The sequence below is a fragment of the Dipteris shenzhenensis genome, chromosome 30, assembly GCF_047967505.1.
Source record: "Dipteris shenzhenensis isolate YYH24624 ecotype China chromosome 30, Dip_SZ_1.0, whole genome shotgun sequence".
Lineage (NCBI taxonomy): Eukaryota > Viridiplantae > Streptophyta > Polypodiopsida > Gleicheniales > Dipteridaceae > Dipteris > Dipteris shenzhenensis.
The window spans coordinates 23,244,446-23,267,240 of record NC_141625.1 but is presented as its reverse complement, the minus strand read 5'-3'; the positions used below and the strand labels follow the sequence as shown (position 1 = coordinate 23,267,240).

The following is a 22,795-nucleotide window of genomic DNA, read 5'->3' as shown; positions in this document are numbered from 1 at the left end:
AAGACCAAGGATGTTTTGAGAGCACTTGGAAGTGAGCCTATTTTGTGTAGGTCTACCAGAGCTAGGTATCCTGTGGATAGGCTGAAATATGATGGATTTATAGCCATTCACTATGCCTATATGGTCAAAGTGATACAGGAACCAGAACCCACTTCTTTTGAACAAGCCATGGGAAATGGAAAATGGGAGAAAGCCATGGATGAAGAAATGGATGCCTTGGAAGCAAATGCTACATGGGAATTGGTGCCTTTGCCTAAAGACAAGAATGCAATTGGCTGTAAGTGGGTTTATAAGATCAAGCACAATGCAGATGGTTATATGAATAGATACAAGGCAAGATTAGTTGTCAAGGGGTATGCACAGATATATGGCATCGATTATGAAGAAACATTCAGTCGGGTTGCAAGGATGGCAACTGTAAGAGCAGTCATTGCTATGGCTGCATCAAAGGGATGGTCTTTACATCAGATGGATGTAAAGAATGCCTTCTTGCATGGTGATTTGCAAGAAGAGGCCTTTATGGAGCAGCCACCAGGTTATGTTCATGCTATTCATCCTGAGTTTGTTTGCAAGTTGAAGAAAGCCTTGTATGGCTTGAAGCAGGCACCCAGAGCATGGTCTGACATGATAGGACAGTATCTTATCACTATTGGCTTTTAGATTTCCAAGATAGATTTCTCACTCTATGTGAGAATCAGATGGATGTAAAGAATGCCTTCTTGCATGGTGATTTGCAAGAAGAGGTCTTTATGGAGCAGCCACCAGGTTATGTTCATGCTATTCATCCTGAGTTTGTTTGCAGGTTGAAGAAAGCCTTGCATGGTTTGAAGCAAGCACCTAGAGCATGGTCTGACAAGATAGAACAGTATCTTGTCACTATTGGCTTTCAGATTTCCAAGGCAGATTTCTCACTCTATGTGAGAAAAACAGAGAAAGGTATTATGATGCTTGTCATTTATGTTGATGATTTGATCATCACAGGTGATAGTGATGAAGATATCCTTCATGTGAAAATGCTATTGAAGCAGAAGTTTGAGATGAAGGATTTGGGAGAGCTGCATTATTTCTTGGGCATTGAGGTGATTAGATCACCAAGTGGGATACAGCACTTGCAGAGGCAGTATGGATTGGACATGCTGTCCAAATATGGGATGACAGGCTGTAAGCCTATTTCAGTTCCTTTGGAGTAGAATGTGAAGTTGAGCATAGATGCAGGTGAAGTTCTGGAAGACCCTACTATGTATAGATGCATAGTAGGAAGTTTGATTTATATGACTATTACCAGGCCAGATTTAAGCTATGCTGTTGGATTGGTAAGTCAGTTTATGCAAGCTCCAAGGAAACTGCATTTGGATGCAGCTAGACGCATACTCAAGTATGTGAAGTCCACATTGCAGTATGGACTATTTTATGAGGCTGGGGTTCAGATACAATTGCATGGATACACTAATGCTGATTGGGCTAGTAGTACTTCTGATAGACGATCTACCAGTGGATATGTGTTTTCTTTTAGGAGTGCTGTAGTCACCTGGAGTAGCAAGAAACAGCCTACAGTTGCCTTGTCGAGCACAAAGGCTGAGTACAGGGGTGTAGCAATGGTTGCATGTAAGGTAGCTTGGTTGCATAAGCTACTTTATGATATGCATCAGTCTATAGATGGGCCAGTTGTCATTTATTGTGACAACATGAGCAGTATACACTTGGCAAATAACCCAGTCTATCATGCTAAGACAAAGCACATTGAGGTGCATTATCACTATGTGCGGGAGAAGGTTTTACTAGGTCTTATTGATCTAGTTTATGTCAACACAAAGGATCAGGTCATTGACATACTCACGAAGGCATTGGGTGTAGAGATGTTGCGCAAGTTCAAAGACCTGCTTGGTGTGCAAGAATTGGGATTGAGCTCGAGGGGGAGTCTTGAGATATCGAGCTCCACTCGTGATATGCCAGGGTGACCGTTGTGCATTTATGTCACCGACTTGTTAGCTATAGATGCGGTTGGTACACCGCCCACGAATAATAGCTGGATGACAGCTATCCTTATCTACTCTAGTTTGTGGCCCAATTAGTATGCCACCTTAGTTAGTTGAGTTTGGTTTGAGACCCACATATAGGGTTCTTCTATTTCTTTGTACTAGAGTTCTTTTGGCTTTCATAACTAAGAAGAGGAAAACTATTTTCAGCCTCCACCTGTGTGTGTATTCCCCCATTGTGTATGTGAGAAAGCCACAAGTGAGACTCCTTCCCTCTCTCCCACTATCTTCACATAGTATGCATCAAATTGCATACATTGCATGATCCTTCTACATTATTTGAGAAGATTGTGAGCACATAAAATGGACTTAAATGCAACCTAAGCAGGAGGGTGACACCTTCTTGTAACATATATGCAAGTAAAATACAAATATTGGGACATGTGTGTGTGTGTGTGTGTGTGTGTGTGTGTGTGTGTGTGTGTGTGTGAGAGAGAGAGAGAGAGAGAGAGAGAGAGAGAGAGACTCTAACACACTTTAAATAAATATTGAAATAAAAACTAATTCCATTTTTTATTTATTGTTTATCTATATATTAAATAGCTCAATGGTGTGTGCGTGCGTGTGTGTGTGTGTGTGTGTGTGTGTGTGGCCGGGTGTGTATCTCTCTCTCTCTCTCTCTCTCTCTCTCTCTCTCTTCCTCCCCTCAACATTCAATTTATTATCTTTAATCATACTAACAACCCTTCAGGGCCCTTGATTGCCTACCACTTCAGAGGCACTAACGGGGTTTCTCCAAGCAATCAATAAGGCCCACAATACACATCCACTCATCACTGCTAAAGGTCAAGGATAAGAGAAATGGCTAAATATCATTTCACACAATAACACACACACACACACACACACGGACTTAACACATCTAGAAAATAATAAATATAGGCTACAATATTTATTAAACTTCTCTAAAGCGCCACATTGGCTCAATTGATGATTGTCCAAGCTCGATTTAGTAATTTCTAAAGGATTTGTTAGATAAGTGTGCAAAGTGTATGTGTGTGTGTGTGTGTGTCTCTCTCTCTCTCTCTCTCTCTCTCTCTCTCTCTCTCCCTCCCTCCCTCGACATTTAATTTATTATCTTTAAACATACTAATAGCCCTTCAAGGCCCTTGATTGCCCACAACTTTAGAGGCACTAACAGGGTTTTTTGTTTGTTTCTATTTTTGTAAAGAGAGAGAGAGAGAGAGATTTTAACTAATATTTTTTTGTTTCTATTTCCACAATCTCTCTCTCTCTCTCTCTCTCTCTCTCTCTCTCCAGCCTCCACTTCTCTAACATTATTAAACCTGGCCAGTTATTAAAGAATAATTTTTGTTTTAATAAAAACAATGAACAATAGAGACCTTAGCACACATGAGAGAGAAAGAGAGAGAGATACACACAACTTTTTTTTTGGTGTGAAATACACACACACAACTAGAGAGGTCTACATATAATAAAGAATATAAAAGGGAAATTTTGTTTATCTCTTCTAGCAAACCAATCTAAGGAGGAGAGTGAAACCTTCTTATAACATATATGCAAGTAGAATACAAATATTGGGAAGAGAGAGAGAGAGAGAGAGAGAGAGAGAGAGAGAGAGACTCTAACACACTTTAAATAAAAACTAAAATAAAAATTAATTCCATTTTTCATTTATCGTTTATCTATATATTAAAGCAAATGCAAGTGGCAAGGAGGAAACGTCACCTACCTCACCAAACAAAAGAAAGTCCTAGTTTGGAGCGCTATTGCTAATAGCTCAATGGAGTGCCTGCAAAAATAAAAAATAATATTTAAAAACAATACCTTTATAAAGAATGTTTGTTTGTTCTTTCACAAAACACACACACACACACACACGCACACACACACACACACACACAACTAGAGAGGTCTACAAGCTCGATCTGGCTGCCCTAAATTTTAAGACCTCACACATATTGGGAAGATAGAGAGAGAGAGACTCTAACACACTTTAAATAAAAACTAATTCCATTTTTTATTTATCATTTATCTATATATTAAATAGCTCAATTGTGTGTGTGTGTGTGTGGCTGGGTGTGTATATCTCTCTCTATCTTTGTCTCTCTCTCTCTCTTCCTCCCCTCAACATTTAATTTATTATCTTTAAACATACTAACAGCCCTTCAGGGCCCTTGATTGCCCACCACTTCAAAGGCACTAACGGGGTTTCTCCAAGCAATCAATAAGGCCCACAATACACATCCACTCATCACTGCTAAAGGTCAAGGATAAGAGAAATGGCTAAACATCATTTCACACACAAACACACACACACACACACACACAGACTTAACACATCTAGAAAAAATAATTATAGGATACAATATTTATTAAACTTCTTTAAGGCACCACATTGGCTCAATTGATGATTGCCCTAGCTCGATTTATTAATTTCTAAAGGATTTGTGAGATAACTATGCAAAGTGTGTGTGTGTGTGTCTCTGTCTCTCTGTCTCTCTCTCTCTCTCTCTCTCTCTCCCCTCGACATTTAAAACCTTGATAGAGGTAATGATATGGCATTCCCAAGTGACTTGCCACCTTAGGGAGGCTTATGTGGTAGGGAAAGAGCAAGGAAAGCACATGTTGAGGTGGCAAATACCTCGAACAAGGTATCTAGGTGGCACCCATGTGGAGGTGTTGAGGTGGCACATGATTTTTATTAACGTCTCCAAAAGATTTTAAAATTGATCAATATTTAAGACTAGTGAAAAATCATAATAGCCTGTTGCAAACAACAACTCATGACTCACTGTCACATCCCTTTCCACTAGGTATGTTGATTTTCTTTGGGTTTTTAAAGTTTTCCTTCCTTCCCCTTTCCTTCACTTTCCCTTTCGATCCCTTTCCTTTCCCTTTCCCTTTCCCTTCCCTTTTTCCTTTCTTGTGTTTTCTCCCTTTCTCTCTTCTCTTTTCTCCTTCTTCATTCTTTTCCTTTTCACCTTTTCTCTCTTCTCTTTTCTCCCTTTCCTTTTCCCCTTTTCTCTTTTCTCCCTTTTCTCCCTTTCCTTTTTCCCTTTTCCCTTTTCTCTCTTTCTCTTTTTTTTTTCTCTCTTTTCTCGTTCTCCCTTTGTTTCAAAATGTATCTATGTTTAACTAATTGAATTCACAATGAAGGTATGTTTTTTAAAAATAGGCTTAAAGCCTGTTTTTAATGAATGCATGTTTTTTAGAATGTTTGTTTAATAAAAGCTTAAAAGCTTAAAGCGTATGCTTAAAGCTTAAAAGCTTTATTCTTGATTTGAAGCATATGCATAAAGCTTTAAAGCTTTAAGCATATGCATAAGCATATTCTTTAAAGCTTTAAGATTTATGCATATACTTTATGTATATGCTTCAAAGCTTAATACATATGCTTTAAAGCTTTAAGCTTTATGCATATGCATAAAGCTTTAAGTATATGCATAAGCATATTCTTCAATCCTATATACTTCCTAAGGCTTTCCCTTTCTTTCAAAATGAATGTGTGTTTAATTAGTTTTATTAGAATGCATTTATTCAAGAGTGAGTATTCCCAAGAACACAATGCTGAAATGGATGGAGTCTTCACCATTGTGCTCCCAGAATCCTCACTCTCCCTAAAAAAATGTGTGTTTAAATAGAATGCATTCTAAAATTTAAATAAAATCTCTTGAAGATTTTAATTATACTCTTCCATTTCATTTTGTGAAGGATATCGACTAGAGGATCAAGTGGTAAGGGTAAAAAGTGACCCTCCTCCAATAGTACTACCTCAGGTAGTAGTACGGAGAAGGCTTGATTTGTGCAACTTGTTGCACAAATTAAAAAAATTCATTAAATTTTGGTTGTATTTTAGCATTAGGGTTTAGGGTTTAGGGTTTAGGATTTAAGATTTAGGGTTTAGGATTTAGATTTTAGTGTTTAAGGTTTAGGATTTATTGTTTAGGAGTTTAGGATTTAGGGTTTAGGAATTAAATGTTTAAAGTTTAGGATTTACGGTGGTTAAGATGTTTTGGTATTAATTATTTAAAGTTTAGGATGTAGGGTTTAGGTTTAATGCCTTCTTTGCTAGTTTTGATATAGAAGTTATTAAGTAATAATAAGCTCAATGATTATTTATTATGTTCATTTTGAGTTGCTAATCTATTTTTGTACATAAAATAGGTATTCACCCTAACAGAGGGTATGGATGTGGTGTCATATAAGAAGAATGAAGTGGTGGCTTTTGGACGAATTCATAGTCTTGATCCTATGAATGTGTGTCATTTCCAACATTGTGGTGAGAGAAGATGTGTAGTGATAATCACCAACGTTGTAAATCCTGAAGTACATTTCAAATATCCACATGGAGACTCTGAAACATTGGGAGATATCTTACAATGTGACATATTTAATATGCAAGCACACAGAACACTCTGGGACTAAAACGAAATTGTTCCAAAGACATACTTTCAAGATATCAAGAAAACTTATTTTGAGGGGGAAAAAGTAGAGATGTCATCTTGCTCCGGAGAAGTTTTAGCAATTGGCAACTTTATGGGCTATGCTCAGAGTTTTCTCTGTATAGTGGAGATAATTAAGTTGACTAGTGCAGGTGTCATTCAAAATGTAATGGATAGTACTTCACATTTAGACATCCATAATACTACGTCTCAACTACAAGTTCATAGTACTTGTAAATGGGGGTTAGCTTTCTTAAAATCAAGTTTGCCCAAGACAGTTTCCTTCAATGTCATAGAAGACACAACAGAATATTATCAGAAGAAAAAGACTATAACACAAATGGGATCCAAATTGATAAGAAGCTATAGTAGTAATCAAGAGTATCATAATGGCATGCTCACAGGTATTGAGGACATTATAGTAACAAATGTTGATGTAGAAAAGGTTTCTCGTGTTGCAAGTGACTTAAATATACTCACTGGTATAGAAGACTTGTCTTGTGTTGCAAGTGACTCGAATAGGCTCACTGGTATAGAAGACTTGTCATGTGTTGCAAGTGACTTGAAAGGCTCACTGGTATAGAAGACTTGTCCTATGTTGCAAGTGACTTGAACAGGCTCACTGGTATAGAAGACTTGTCTTGTGTTGCAAGTGAATCAAACATGCTTACTGATATAGAAGACTTGTCTTGTGTTGAGAATAATAAGATGGGACCACAAAGAAAAATACATGCAAAGATCGATGGGATAAGTGATGCAATAACAGGAATTGATGATATTAGTGACAATGATCATGATGTTACCACTTGAACACAAGGCAAAAGGGGCAGAGAATCTGAGACTTGTCATGTTGTTCGTAATATTGTTGCTAGCATGCCAGAGAATATAGATGGGAGAATCTTGAGTTATGAAGGAGAAACAGTTCAACCACAAAAGTCAAGAGGCATTGGCAACAAATTGACATCAATGAACATGTCTACCAGATTGCCATTTCCAAGATATTATAAGGTATCAAATAATTCTCAAGCCCACACAACATTTGATTATAAAGATGAAGATTCAAGGGAAATGGATTCGAGGTTTGATGGTCTTACAACTAGAAAACGCAAGACACTATTTACAAAAAGAAAGTATATGAGTGTGAAGAGGCGAAGAATCATGGCATCAATTCTAGGACTAAAGAGACATGTAATGCTATCCGAGGAGAATATGGAAAGGATGCTTATGTGATTTTGTTGCAAGAGACTTTGCATTAGAAAAGTTGGGAAAGATGATTGTGTAGCCATACGCCTTGGTATTTGGAGTAACACAATGCCTAATAGACATAACTATCTTCTTCAAAAGTTTTCCTGCTTTCTTCATCAAGGCACTAATCAATATTTGAGCACAAGACACTGTAAACCTAGATTGAAACCCATGGTTAATGGGAGACCCATTTGCAATCAAGGATATCAATGGTTAACTAGACTATCACATGGCACATACTGGACCATCTGGGTAGAGGTGAAAGAAAAAGTGGTTCATACAATTCATGGAAATACCTACAAGCTTAAATGCCATGGAAGCACTGTAAATCCAACCGCAACATTAAAACAAGTTCTCGAAGACCATGCATTACCATAGCCTCATCTTCAACAAACAATGCTAGATGGATGTGTCAAATGCCAACAACATCTTCCTTTGGGAATGACAAAGAAGGTCATCCTAGAAACTGTCGATAAAACTTTACAAGACAGAGACGAGAGCATGATTTCATGATCAAGCTTGTACAAAATTTGGCATAGAGATTTTTGCCATGTCAAGACACCATCAAAGCAAAGGATGTCAAAACTAAGACATGTGATGAATTAAAAAATGCCATTGAACATAGTAAATGTGAATAGCAGCGAGGAAGGTATATTAAATGGCGATCAATCCATTTATGTCATGTGCAAGATGCTCGAAAGTTGTATGCTTTTTGGAGAGAGGAAGCTATTTCACATGTCGATAAGTCCATGTGCATCACCATTGATGGCATGGACCAAAATACAACCACTTTGCCACGATGTAGACATATCCCACTGGCATTAGAGGGCAAATGTGGACTAAAAACACACTTGTGTGGAGTATTAGTACATGGATACCGAATCTTTTGTGATGTATGAATTGATAGTTTGCATGACCATGATAGTAACTAGGTTGTTACATCAATCATGAAAGCAATAAGAAAGGTCAGAGATGCTCATGGATGTTTACCGAACACATTGCGAATACAAGCTGATAATTGTTGGAGAGAGAACAAGAATAAATATATATTTGCTTTATGCTCTATGCTACTTGGTTTGAAAATATTTGAAGAAGTGGAAGTTGGCTTTCTTCTTGTGAGCCATACACATGAAGACATAGATCAAATCTTCAGTGTTATCTCTAGTGAGTTGAAGGCAATGGATGTTTTAACAATGGAGGATATGCTATTTCAAATTGGGAAAAAAATTAGAGGTTCTTGCAAGGAAGAATCAGAAGTGGCTATCTTAGAGAGGAGGTAGATTGGAGAGCATTCATAGAGCCACATTTACAAATAGGAGATGATGCCCTAATAGGACACACAAATCCACACTACTTTTGGTTTAACATGCATAACAATATTCCAGTGATGCAATGGAAGCACTACACAATAGATGGAGATCATTTATGGAGTGAGTCATATGCTTTATTACAACGAATAATTCCATTGGAGGAAACTAGATTTGTTCTTGCAAAAAACAAAACTCTTGACATAAATGAAATGAAAGGCTTGAAAGCCTTCATTAAACATCTTCAAAGTATGATGGAGAAATATCCTGAGTAATAAACTAAGAATTTGGAGACAATTAAATCAACTGAAGCACTTATCCAACCTTTAGAAAGACAAGAAAACTTAATGACCATTGAATACCGTGAATCCTTTTGGCTGGAACAAGCTAGGTCACCAAGTTTTCCTTTGGATATAAATATGTTAGTAGATATGGAGGAAACAGAGGAATGCCTTTCACCTCAAAAATATTGTGGCAGGAAGGGAGACAAACCTTACCAGAGTTTATACCATCTAATGAGATTGAAGAGGGTCTATTTGTTGCAGTTTGGGCATCTGATCTAGGTTCAGAGTTGGATGATCAAGGTGGCCCAATTTGGGTTACAAAGGTTGCTATGATAGAAAGGGATGACAAGGGAACTCCTATAACATTTACAGCTTTATGGTATGAACCCAAGCCATTGAAAAATCTCCCAAGAAGATATACAAATAAAACAACTCTATGAGGGATGACTGCAAAAGAAACGTGAATGGGTTCCAAATAATGAGGGATAAACAGAGGTGGAAGTCAGTAGCATTATTCATTGCTAGAAATCAAGGACACGAAGTTTTAAAAAGAAGCATGGATACAATGTTGAAAAATGTATCACAATCCTTGATCCAAGTCATGTCCATATTAAACATCATTTGGCAAGACTTGACCCATCAAGCACAAATACATTACATGAATCTGATGACTTTGAACGAGATTCAGATGCATAAGATAATGTTTTGTATGATTTTTTCCATACAAATGGTGTATCTATACACCACTTATATATTGAATTCAACAAACTATTTTTTTTCAAAAAAATGGTGTATCTATACACCACTTATATGTTGAATTCAACAAACTCTTTTCATATGGTGTCATATTTTCACTTCATAGTGTTAAAATTGAACTAGAGTTAGGAGACTACTATTATTATTATTATAGTTATTGGATGGGGGTGCCATGCACGAGTTTGGAAATTATAGCTTCACTGAGCCATTTTTTTTAAAATTAGAGGTCACCACTTGACTTTTTAGCTTAGTAAGGCCATATTTGTATATAAGTGACACATTTAGTGCTCTAAAAAACCCAATTTTTGAGCTCACTAAGTGAAGTTGAGTGGAGAAGATATGCTCCAAAAAAAAGTCCAAACCAGGAGAGAAAGTCCAAAAATTGTGAATAGTGTGTTGTTCTCTCTTTCGAGTCTCTCTCTCTCTTTTTCTCTCCCTAGGTCCACCTTCGGTGGCTTGGGAGATCTTGAAGGCCGACGAACTTGACACTCGTTGTCTCTTGGCATCCCACTCGTGTAGGAGTCTTTTCCTAGTATTGGGATCTAGCTTCATGAGTATCTCATTTGTGCAACAATTTGATATACAGTTGGGGGAAATATCCAACCTGTTGCACAACTCAAGAATTTTCTTGATTTGTGCAAGGTTGGATATACCCCCAACCTGTTGCTTGGGCAACAGGTTGGGGGATATATCCAACCTGTTGCATAAATCAAGAATTTTCTTGACTTGTGCAATGGGTTGGATATACCCCCCAACCTATTCCGTGATGGAAATCAGAAAAGCTCAGGCAAAATTCAAGGGTAAATCCTAGTGAGTCTAGAGTGCAGTCTACACAACAGATGTCACATCAGGTAGCACCTACTTTGATTGGTAGGATTTCGATATTAGAGGATGCTTTATAGCAGATTATGAACTAGCAGCTTCAAGTGAATACTGGTCAAAATGAGATCAGGCTTGCACCATCTCCCTGATCTCATTTTGACCAACATTCACTTGAAGCTGTTGGTTCATAATCTGCTGTAAAGCATCCTCTAATATCGAAATCCTACCAATCAAAGTAGGTGCTGCCTGATGTGACATCTGTTGTGTAGACTGCACTCTAGACTCACTAGGATTCACCCTTGAATTCTGCCTGAGCTTTTCTGATTTCCATCACAGAAATAGGTTGGGGGGTATATCCAACCCGTTGCACAAGTCAAGAAAATTCTTGATTTGTGCAACAGGTTGGATATACCCCCCAACCTGTTGCCCGAGCAACAGGTTGGGGTTACCCCAATCGAGGCCTATTGTCGGACATATCCCCCAACCTGTTGCTTGAGCAACAGGTTGGGGGGTATATCCAATCTGTTGAAAAATCAAGAAAATTCTCGATTTGTGCAACAGGTTGGATATACCCCCCAACCTGATGCTTGAGCAACATGTTGGGGGGTATATCCAACCTATTATACAAATCAAGAAAATTCCTTGATTTTTGCAATAGGTTGAATGCACCATTAACCTATTCCACTTGCAACAGTTTGGGGGATATATCAAACCTATTGCACAAATTGAAAAAAATCATTAAATTTTGATTGTATTTTAGGGTTAGGGTTTAGGGCTTAGTATTTAGGGTTAAGGATTTAGGGCTTAGGATTTAAGATTTAGTGTTTAGGGTTTTGGGTTTATGATTATTCTTTTAGGATTTAGGGTTTAGAATCTAGGGTTTAGGGTTTAGGATTTAGCATTTTGGGTTTATGATTATTGTTTTAGGGTTTAGGATTTAGGATTTAGGTTTTAGGTTTTAGGGATTAGGGTTTAGTATATAAGATCATGAGCTTAGAGTCTAGAATCTAGGGTTTAGAATTGAAAATTAGGTTTTAAAATTTAAGTTATAGGGGTTAGGGTTTAAGGTTTAGGATTTAGGGATTATAACTGTTATATAAGTTTAAGAGCTTAGATTGTATAACCTAAGATTTAGGGAACTTTAGGATTTAAGATTTAGGGTGTAAGATTTAAGGTATATAGACTATATAAAATATGCATTCCAAAGTATTTAGTTTAGATATATATAGACTATATGTTATATGCTTTCCAAAGTGTTTTGTTTATAGGTACGATCCTTTGCAAAGGCTTTACTTTAAGTAAGTATAAGTCTAGCTAGTCAAAGTATCCTATTGATTAGGGACAAGCATATAGGCTAAAAGCACATCGATTCATATTTTCTTACATTCATGCTGCATGCTATATCAGAAGGTACGATCCTTTGCAAAGGCTTTACTTTAAGTAATTATAAGCTCATTATAAGTCTATCTAGTCAAAGTATCCTACTGAATAGGGATAAGTACATAGGCTAAAAGCACACCGATTCATATTTTCTTACATTCATACTGCATGGTGTATCAGAAGAAATGAAAAAGTATGTGATAAGAAATATTCAGAAGAAATCTGTATTCCATATCATGGATACCATGGATATCTGGTGGTTGCTAAAGTAAAAAAATGATATGGATGCAATGATACTGTAGTTTTGTGCAGAGCCTTAAACAAAGTTTAAGGCTTTTACAAACTATTACACATAGTAACAAAGATAAGTAAGTATGCTAAACCTCTTCTAGATTCTATGGTTTTGAATACCTACCTTACAAATACATTATCTAATTTTTCATTCTTCGACTAACAAATATTATACACATGGAAGAAAAGCATACATGCTAAAAGTAAGTGTGTAAAATTTAACATTTTCTTATTTTTTAAATTAATTCAATTCTTTGATTGACTACTTTTTAAAATTGAAAGGTTATTAGTATATAATCTACATAATTTTAAATGTTATTAATGTATAATATTAATAATTTATATATTTATTTAAATCTATATAATAATTAATTTATATTTATATTAGTTTTTAAGTTAATAATGTATAGAATAGCAATATATTCACTAATTCTTCATTGTTTTAAGAATAAGTATTATATAAAGCACATATGCTAGAAGACCTCCCTTTCAAGTTATATTTTTTAAATTAATGTATTTATATATTTATTTATATAATATTTATATTAATTTACAAATTAATAATATATATTTTTAGCAAAATTATATTTTAACATTCGTTAATAAAAATTTATTATATTATGGAGTAAAAATATTATAAATGGATTTCTTATATTAATAAAGTGTCGTGAGAAGAATTTTTTGGAAAGATTTATGATTAAATTTTGTTTTGAAGTTGTTACATACGCAATAGGTAGGGAGGTTTGAGTGGTTTTGAGGTTGAGAGAGAAATTCGTAATAAAGTGTCATGAGAAGAGTTTTTTGGAGAGATTTATGATTAAATTTTGTTTTGAAGTTGTTGCGTACGCAATAAATAGGGAGGTTTGAGTGGTTTTGAGGTTGAGAGAGAAATTTATAATAGATTTTTTTTTTTAATGAGCTTTTTGGAGAGATTTATGATTAAATTTTGTTTTGAAGTTGTTGCGTACGCAATAGGTAGGGAGGTTTGAGTGGTTTTGAGGTTGAGAGAGAAATTTGTAATAGATTGTTTTTTTTTGTTGAGGAGTTTTTTGAAGAGATTTATGATTAAATTTTGTTTTGAAGTTGTGTACGCAATTGGTAGGGTTTGAGTGGTTTTGAGGTTGAGAGAGAAATTTGTAATAGATTGTTTTTTTTTTATTGAGGAGTTTTTTGGAGAGATTTATGATTAAATTTTGTTTTGAAGTTGTTGCGTACACAATAGGTAGGGAGGTTTGAGTGGTTTTGAGGTTGAGAAAGAAATTTGTAATAGATTTTTTTTTAAAAAAAAATTGTTACGTGCCCAATAGGCTAGGAGAGAAATTTTTGAAAATAGGTTGTGAGAGTTTGAGGTAAAGAGAAAAATTTGTGGGAAAAAAGATATAATGCAAAAATGGTTTTTTGAAGTTGTTGCGTACACACAAGTTTTTGAGAAAAGAATCGGATTTGAAAAAAAAAATCAAATTTACAAAAACTTGATTCTTAGAAGTACTTGCGTACGCAATAGGTTAGAAATGAACTCACCTGTTACAACATTTTGAAAATTTTTAAGAATCTTGCAACAGGTTGATGAGAGGAGAGAAGCGTGGAGTGTAAAAGAATGATCTTTGAATGAAAGAGAGAATGAAGAATGTTCTACTTATAGTGAACATAAAAGAACTAAAAAAACCTTAAAAACTAAAAAAATCTGACTTGACCTAAAAGCTACCCATTTTCTATAAAACTCTACTTCTCCTCATTCTCTCTCACAACTTTCATGGAGCTCCACCGCCTCTCTACCCAGGTACTCCCTCCCTCCCTCTCATCCCTCCCCTCCTGCTTCCCATCCCCTCTCCTCCCACTTCCTCTCTCCCCTCCCTTCCCCTCTCCTCCCTCCCGTCCCTTGCCCTCCCCTCCCCCTTCCTTCCCCTCTCCTCCCCCTTCTTCTCCCGCTTCCTCTCTCCCCCTCCCTTCCCCTCTCCTCCCGCTTCTCCCCTCCCTCCTCTCGCTTCCTCTCCTCCCCTCCCCCTCCCTTCCCCTCTCCTCCCCCTTCTCCTTCCCCTCTCCTCCCTGCTCTCCCTTCCCCTCCCCTTCCCCGCCTCCCCCTCCCCGTCCCCGCCGGCCCCTCCCTTCCCCTCCTCTCCCTCCCCGTTCCCCTCCCCATCGGCCCCTCCCTCTCCCTCCCCCTCTTCTTCCTCCCCCTCCCCGCCGGCCCCTCCCTCCCTACCATCCCTCCCTTCCCTTCCCTGCCGTCCCTCCCCACTGGCCCCTCCCTTCCCTTCCCTACCGTCCCTCCCTTCCCCTCCCCCTCCCCCTCCCCGTTGGCCCCTCCCTTCCCCGCCTCCCCCTCTGCCTCCCCTCCCCGTCGCAGGTGGGAGGGAGGGAGGGAGGGGAGGGGGCTGATGCAAGGGGGAGGCGGGGAAGGGGGAGGTGAGGGGGCCGACGGGAGGGTGAGGAAGGGGGAGAGGAGGCGGGGAGGGCACGGGGAAGGGGAAGGGGGAGGGGAGGTGCAGGGAAGGAGGAGGGGAGGCGGGAGGGCGCAGGGAGAGGAGGGAGGGGGGGTAAACCCCCCCACCTATTGTGCATGCAACAAGTGGGATGGGGTGCGCAACAGGTGGGGTGTGGGGATGAGGCGGGGAGGGGGGAATAATACCCCCCCACCCCACCTGTTGCATGCGCAACAGGTGGGGTGGGGGGGCAAGGCAAGGAAGGGGGAGGGGAGGCGGGAGGGCGGGGGGACGAGAGGAGGGAGGGGGAGGGTTAAACCCCCTGTTGCGCACGCAATAGTTGGGGTGGGGGTAATAATACCCCCCACCCCACCTGTTGCACACACAACAGGTGGGGGTATGTGCAACAGGTGGGGTGGGAGGGCAAGGCGAGGAAGGGGGAGGGGAGGCGGGAGGGCAGGGGGACGAGAGGAGGGAGGGGGAAGGTTAAACCCCCTGTTGCGCACGCAATAGTTGGGGTGGGGGTAATAATACCCCCCACCCCACCTATTGCGCACACAACAGGTGGGGGTAAACCCCCCCTCCCTCATCTCCTCCCGCCCTCTCGCCCCCTCCCCACCCTCCCTTCCCCGCCTCTCCTCTCCCTTCCCCTGCCGTTAAACCCCCCTCCCTCCTCTCCTCCTGCCCTCTCGTTGCCCCCTCCCCCTTCCTCGCCTCCCCTCCCTTCCCCTCTCCTCCTGCTTCCCCCCCTCTTCTCCCTCTTTTTTAAGGCGGGGAGCAGTGAGGAGGACGGGAGGGGAGGGAGGAGGGAGAGGAGAGGGCAATCGAGAGGGAGGAGGTAGGCGGGGAGGCGAGAGGGAGGAGGAGAGGAGGTAGGTGGGGAGGCAGGAGGGAGGAGGGAGAGGAGGTAGGCAAGGAGATGAGAGGGCGAGGAGGGCGCAGACAGGAGGGGGAGGCGGGAGGGAGGGGAGGGGGTCGACGGGAAGGCGCAGACGGGAGGAGGAGGCAAAGAAAGAGAAAGGAAGAGGCAGACGGGAGGAGGAGGCAAGGAAAGAGGAAGGAAGAGGCAGGATGGGGGAGGCGGGAGGAGAGGAGGGGGTTAACCCCCAACCTATTGTGCACGCAACAGGTTGGGGGTTAATCCCTCCCCTACCCTAAGCCCCCAAAGGGCTTTAAATTTTTATTTTATCTTTAAAGACAAAAAAATTAATTTAATTTAATTTAAAGAAGGAAAACAAAGACGAAAAAAATTAATTAACTTAATTTATTTTAAAAAAATAAAAAAAGTTAAAATAAATAAGACTTTAAAATTTTTTTTAAAATTAAATTAAATTTTAGATATAAATTAAATAAATTAATTAAAATAAAATAATTTAAAATAATTTAAAAAAAGATGAAAAAATAAATTATTTTATTTTATTTTAAAAATTAAAAATAAATAAAACTTAAAATAATATTTAATTATAAATTTATTTAATATTTTGAGTTTGAAAATCATTGTAATTCTCATTTTTTATTTTTGATTGTTTTTTAGAAAACTATGGCTTCCAGTTTTGGTTCCAAGGTGTATTTCAAATACCTTAAACATGCTTGGTATTTTATGGAGCGTAAATCAAAGTATTTTTTTGTGATCACTGCAGAGAATGTGTCAAGCGTGAAATATTCTCCAGAGGCAGTAAGAAATGGTGGCATGGTCTCAAACATGAACATTAAAGAAAACAATTTGATAGAAGTTGTGTGTAAAGGAAAGAATGACGAGGTGGTTTACAAGTTACGAGTTACGCACAAGCACTTCTTGAAGCCCTTACCAGATTCAATTGAGGGATCCCAAGAATTACTTAGTGCCTTAGAAGCATTGAAGAAAATGTGGGATGCATTTCCAAGTGGTAGTGTTGTACCTTCAGCAGCAGTAAGTGCAGCAGTAGTATGCCATCTATAATATGTAACCCTCAAGTTGTACCGCCAATATCTGTGGCGATAACTACGGTAACTCTGGCAAGAGTAACTACAATATTTATGGCAGTAACTATAGTATCTCCAATTGTACCTACACCATCGACTGCTACAACTACAGGAACAAGAAGGAGTGATTGTGGAGTAGATTCAAGTTCTACAGCTATTCCCAGAAAGAGAGCAAAAATAACTCCTACTCCACATGCAGATCATTCAAGTGCACGCTATTTAAATCCAGGCAAAAATTGGATAGCGATGAACAAGAGGATCCGTAAGAAGAAGATACAAGTCTCGAAGACTTTTCTATAAGTGTGGCAAACTTACATCCTCCAGAGGATGAGGGGTACATTTGGGGATTTTCACAATTTAGCATGGCCACAATGCTTATTGATCGAGCTTTGTTGTTCACAAATCAAAGAAAGCTAGATAAAACATTTGCAGGCAAATTGTATGAAGATACGAGGAAAACAAGAACTCCAGTTGCCACTAATATCACTCTTCATCCTATGGCATTTAAGAGACTTCAAGAAGATGATCCTACATTGCCTGATGTCACATTTCAAAAGCACGTGGACTTTCTTGATGCTTTTGAGAACTTTAGAAGGAGTGACTTTGTTCGTGGAGAGGCTTTGTACCAAAGTCGATATGGGACTGACATCGAGAAGAGATACATGCTGGCAAAGAATAGATTCTTGGAAAGATGCAGGTTTGAGCCCATTGATGGGCAACACTTTTATAAAGCTTGTAGGATTGCCCTTGATGAGGGAAGAAAAGGAAACTTGCCATAGATTGAGTGGATGGAAAAGTTTCAACGGGTCGTTTATCATATATGCATATTTAATGATGACTCGAAGTACATTCTAGAATCAGAAAGGCTGAATTCTACTCCATTTAGGTTGAAAAAAAGCTCTTCTCTTTTTGAGATCTTGATAAAGGCAAGGGAGTTATGGATGGGCTATGGAAAGCCACGAGTAGTGAAGGGCAGGAGACCTACATCTGAGTACGTGGCAAAGAGGACTCGGTACTATAGATGCTTGAAAGGTGTTGTAAGCAATACACAAGGCATACCAAGTAATAAGGTTGAGGAAAAGGATTTGAACATCACCATTGCAAGATACAGGGATGTTACTTGCATTGTCTTCCGCGAGGGCTCAATGTTTTAGAGCATGGTGGATGTTTGCCAAGCATATGAAATAGGGAAGATATCCTCTGAGGCACCAGAGCACACTGCAACTCAGAGGAAAGAAATAAAGAAACCGATGTCTATTGTTTGGTGGAGAGCATTAAGGTTTGTTCTAGATGCAATAACAGAAGAAGTATGCAAGAAGATCCTAAGTGGTGACTGCTTCTTTGGAAAGAAGAGCAAGCATAGCAACTTGGATGAAGTGGTCACCCGAATGATTCAAAGTGAGGCTGCTCTCTCGGCACTATTATTATTATTGAAATCTGATGATGAGTTAGCTGGCAAGTCAATTGATGTGGATAAGAAGAAAGCACTTAGCCTAGGTCAACTCTTTGATAAGACATGGGCTAGAAATTGGTTGGCTTCAATGGATGCAGATGCCACACCAACAAAGGATCTAAGAGCTAAAATGCCAAAGGTTGTTGAGACAGAATATATGGACATCAAGAAAAAGGCCTTGCAATCCACTGCCCAAGGTAGAGCAATTGGTGGTTTAGATTATGGTTCTCCATTCAGCTTCTCCTATGATATCCTGCTATCAGAGAATGATACAAAATTTGCACACATCAATGGCATTGATACAGAGCATTTCATAACAATGAGCGGTCATGCTTGGGAGAAGCCATGCGTATTTTTCATAGATGAATTGCAAGACCTTGCAATGTCATGGATAGTTGAACTTGTGCGGTTTATCGCAGAAGGTCCTATGGCAGATAAGAAAAGATCAACGTTGGTCCTGTTCATGACAGAATCACAAAGGGATGCCTTATATGTGAGTTTGACATCTGCATTTAGGTATTTACTTTCAAAAGTATACCATGGTATAGTCCTACGCAATCATATGACTATCTTGGAAGGCACTGTCATTCAAGTCTTGTAGCCTTTCTTGATGTGCTTCTTATCCAGGGGTGGTGGCAATCTAATCAAAATTCCTTTAAGGACTCTCGAGCTTCATTACTTTGAGGACAATAAGGTTAAGCTTGATGTAGCAATGGTCGATTACAGAAAGCCGATGGATCCTGATATGATACTAGAGATGACAAAGAATTTATTAAATGATGGGTGGGAAGTAGCATTGTATCGAATGGGTTTTGCTGCTAAGAAATTGCTATGCCAAGGTAGAAATGTAAATGTCATTGATACCCCCCATCAAATTGAGTTCTTTGACACATATTACAGTTGCGCTACCTTCTTTGAAGAGGAAAATGTCAAAGAAGAGGGTAGTGAGAAAAATGTCAAAGACGAGGTTAGTGAGTCTGAGGGTGATGATTCTAGCTCAGGTGATGATGAGGATGAAAGCTCTCCATCCAATGACTTATGCCAAGAAGAAATCCACACAAAGAATAAGGGTGATCAATTGTCACCTAGAGTCAAGGAGGTTCCACTCATCATACGGGAAGGCTCGCAGCAGTAAGAAATAGTAGTACAGCACATCACATGAAAAGGTAAGGCTAAAGAGGTGGAAGCACTTCCCTTGAAATTAAAAGTGAGGAAGGCACCCTTGATCTTGGGTGAAGGACATGCAAGTGGATCAAGCAAGGAAGTTTTACTCAAAGGAGGTATGGACGAGGCAAAGCATGACCAGGAGGAGTTACCAGGAGGCATAGATGGTTCTTCAACCATGATGTTACAGACTCCAGAGCAGCCTACTAGCCAGGAACCTAGTAGCCAGGTCCCTACTCACAAAGAACTTGGTCTTGAGACTCTAGATCAGCCTACTAGTCAGGTGCTTGGAACTGAAGAGCAAACTACTAAGGACCTTGCTACTGAGACTCTAGTCTTAGAGCAGCCTATTAGTCAGGACCCTGGTAGTCAAGGGCCTGGCATTCAGGACATTGGTACTGAGTAACATGATGGCTGATGGCTTTGTAATCACAAGTTTTGAACTTCTATGTAAAGCGAATATCTAATAACTTTTTATATTTCTTTACTCTTATTATTGTGTATAAAGATTGTTTATGAGGTCCATTTTATACTTAATGGTGTATTTTAAACTTTATGTCAAATGTATTTTTATAGTTAAGGGTGTTTTTTAATACCAAGTGAGGTGTATATGTACACCACTTACACATAAAAGGATTTATCTACACTACCTTTCTAAGGGGTTTATGTACACCACCTTTCTAAAAGAAATGGTCATAAAGGTGTGTGCACACCACTTATACATAAAGGTGTTTATTTACACCACCTTTCTAAGAGAATTGGTCATCTATTATTGGTCATCTATTGACGTTCTTATGTGATAGTAGCTCAATTCACAAGAAGTTATGAAGATGTTTATGTAGACCACCTTTGTAAGAGATTTTTGTGAAGTATGAAGATGTTTATGTAGACCACCTTTGTAAGAGATTTGGTTATGCATTGATGTTCTTAGTACTTAATCATCAAATCTTTTGTTTTGAGTTGTCAAATCTAGTTCAAAAAACAACATTACTAGTATATTCAAAATTTTTGGACTGTTTTTTAGTCCATTTCTCAAATTGGACTTTACACAAGTCCAAAAATTTTGAATAGTATGTTGAACCATCTTTGGCGTAGATGATTGGGTTGTGTTACATGTAGTGCCACTAGGGGGAGTCCAGCCAACTCTCCAATTTCCACCACCCCAACCCTATGAGGTTAATAGGGAGTTTGAATTAATAATGGATTGTGGAGATACCCAGGTTATAGACCGAATGCATGGGCTTATATCCTCTGAATTCAAGAGGGTGGTGATGGATTTTCGCAAGCAGCCACAAAAGAAAAATGATTATATTTTTAATACAATAAGGCAGAGTTCCCTATGCCATCTGAGAAGCTTTAGCTCAACAACCACTAGATGTTGAATAAAATGGCGCAAGTGCTGAAGTCACAAAAAGATCAAATCCGTAGGAAGGCTAAGTCTAGGGAATCCAAGCGTGCTTGGGTCCATGTGGAAGATTGGAAATTTGTTAAAAGGGAATGAAAGTTCAAAGGACCCACAAAAATATGCTCAATAAAAGAAGGTGGCAGCGAGGCAAGGAAGAGTAAAGTGGGGCAATCCCACTTGGGCTCTGCTAGTGGCAAGGCCGCCTTTGAAGCTTTTTTTGTAAGTACCTCTTCTTTCAATCTTTTAGTGAGTAATTTTTGGTAGCATGCCAATCACTAAAACTAACCTATATTCTTATTATGTTAGTTTGTGAAAATGGGGCGGGAGTATACAAATGAGGAGTTTAGGTATGCATACAAAAACAACACGGAAGCTCCAATGAACCTACTCACACAGAGAGGAGAATTTGTGCCATTCCTCAATGTAAGCCCTTATTACATTTATTTTTTAAGAAATGCTCTCACAGATATATATACTAACCATCCAAATTGTGTGTCAGTTGGTTTAGCAGGAGGACGGAGATTAATACTTGAGAGAGCTTTTACTTTTAATGAAAGTAAGAGTTGTTGAGACCACTAAAATGCTTAAAAGTGATTTACACTTAACATATCATTATTCGTGGACTAAGTTTTAAGTGGGTTAGCTTGACCAAGAAAAGAGGGATTAGCCAAAAAGTCACCCACTTTTCCAACAAAAGAAGTCCTTAGCGTTGAAGTGAAGATGCATGCATGCAGATATTATACGCGACAAGGACCCTCAGTCTTCATGCGCTACGGTTCCATAAATTCAATGCTCTCCCCTTCCTCTATTACCTCTGCTTTTAATCCTGCTGCTTGTTCTGGCTTAGCATTTGTGCCACCTCTCTCCCACTTCATCTCAAAAATGGAGGATGATCATCGACCCATTATTCCTCCCAGCATTGTCAACCTTAGCCATGACTCTACAGACGATATTCCCTCCCCCTTCGTCAAAGCGATCTACCGAGCAATCAAATCAGCTGGCCATCTCACGAACTTCCTCCCCACGGGGACCGCCCTGCTCTTCCAATTCTTGCTACCTATCGTCTCCAACGGAGGGAAGTGTGCAACTGCCGATAAATTCATGACCGGAGGATTGATGGTGGTGTGTGCGCTCTCGTGTTTTATGGTATCCTTCACAGACACCTATATTGCTCCCGATGGCACAGTTTACTATGGCATCGCCACAACACGAGGGCTCTGGGTTCCTCGATTATCCAACGGCCCACGTAACGCAGCGCAGTACAAATTGCAGCCTATGGACTTCCTGCGCGCACTTCTGTCTGTCATGGTGTTTGCCGCGTCCAGCCTGTTTGCTCCGAACGTAAAAAGCTGCTTCTACCCTTCCTTGCCCGATCATTTGCAAGAGTCTCTCCCGATTGTTACAGGATTTGTCGCCAGCCTCCTCTTCGTTCTTTTCCCCTCTAAGCGAAGAGGATTTGACGAGCCACCTGCTATTCAATACACTACATGATCGAGTTATCAGGTCTGCACATTAGGCTTGAAATAAAGCATTGATTTATGCCATCGATGCGACAACAAACAGATTTGCCTTTTCATATATTATGTATTTTCAATTTAAGCCATTTTAATATATATTATGTAACTAAATCAAAATTCCAATTTAAGGAGGTATGTGTCCAATCAAAGATCTCATCTCTCTCTCTCTCTCTCTCTCTCTCCAACTCAATGCTACTAAGTTCTCTTCATCTCAGTGTAAGCTCAGATTTTTAATCCTCTAATTGTAAGGCCGAGTTGAGCGCAAGTAGCATTTATATATTTTAATTCACATGGAAAATAAAGGTTGCTTAGGCAAAAAAATAAATGGACCCAAAATAAGCCAT

General features: G+C 39.2%; 1 pseudogene; it reads left to right on the top strand.

The window, feature by feature from the left end:
* Positions 1–21,771: 21,771 nt before the first annotated feature.
* LOC147881857 (protein DMP4 pseudogene) lies at positions 21,772–22,500 on the top strand (annotated as a pseudogene).
* The last annotated feature ends 295 nt before the right edge of the window (positions 22,501–22,795 follow it).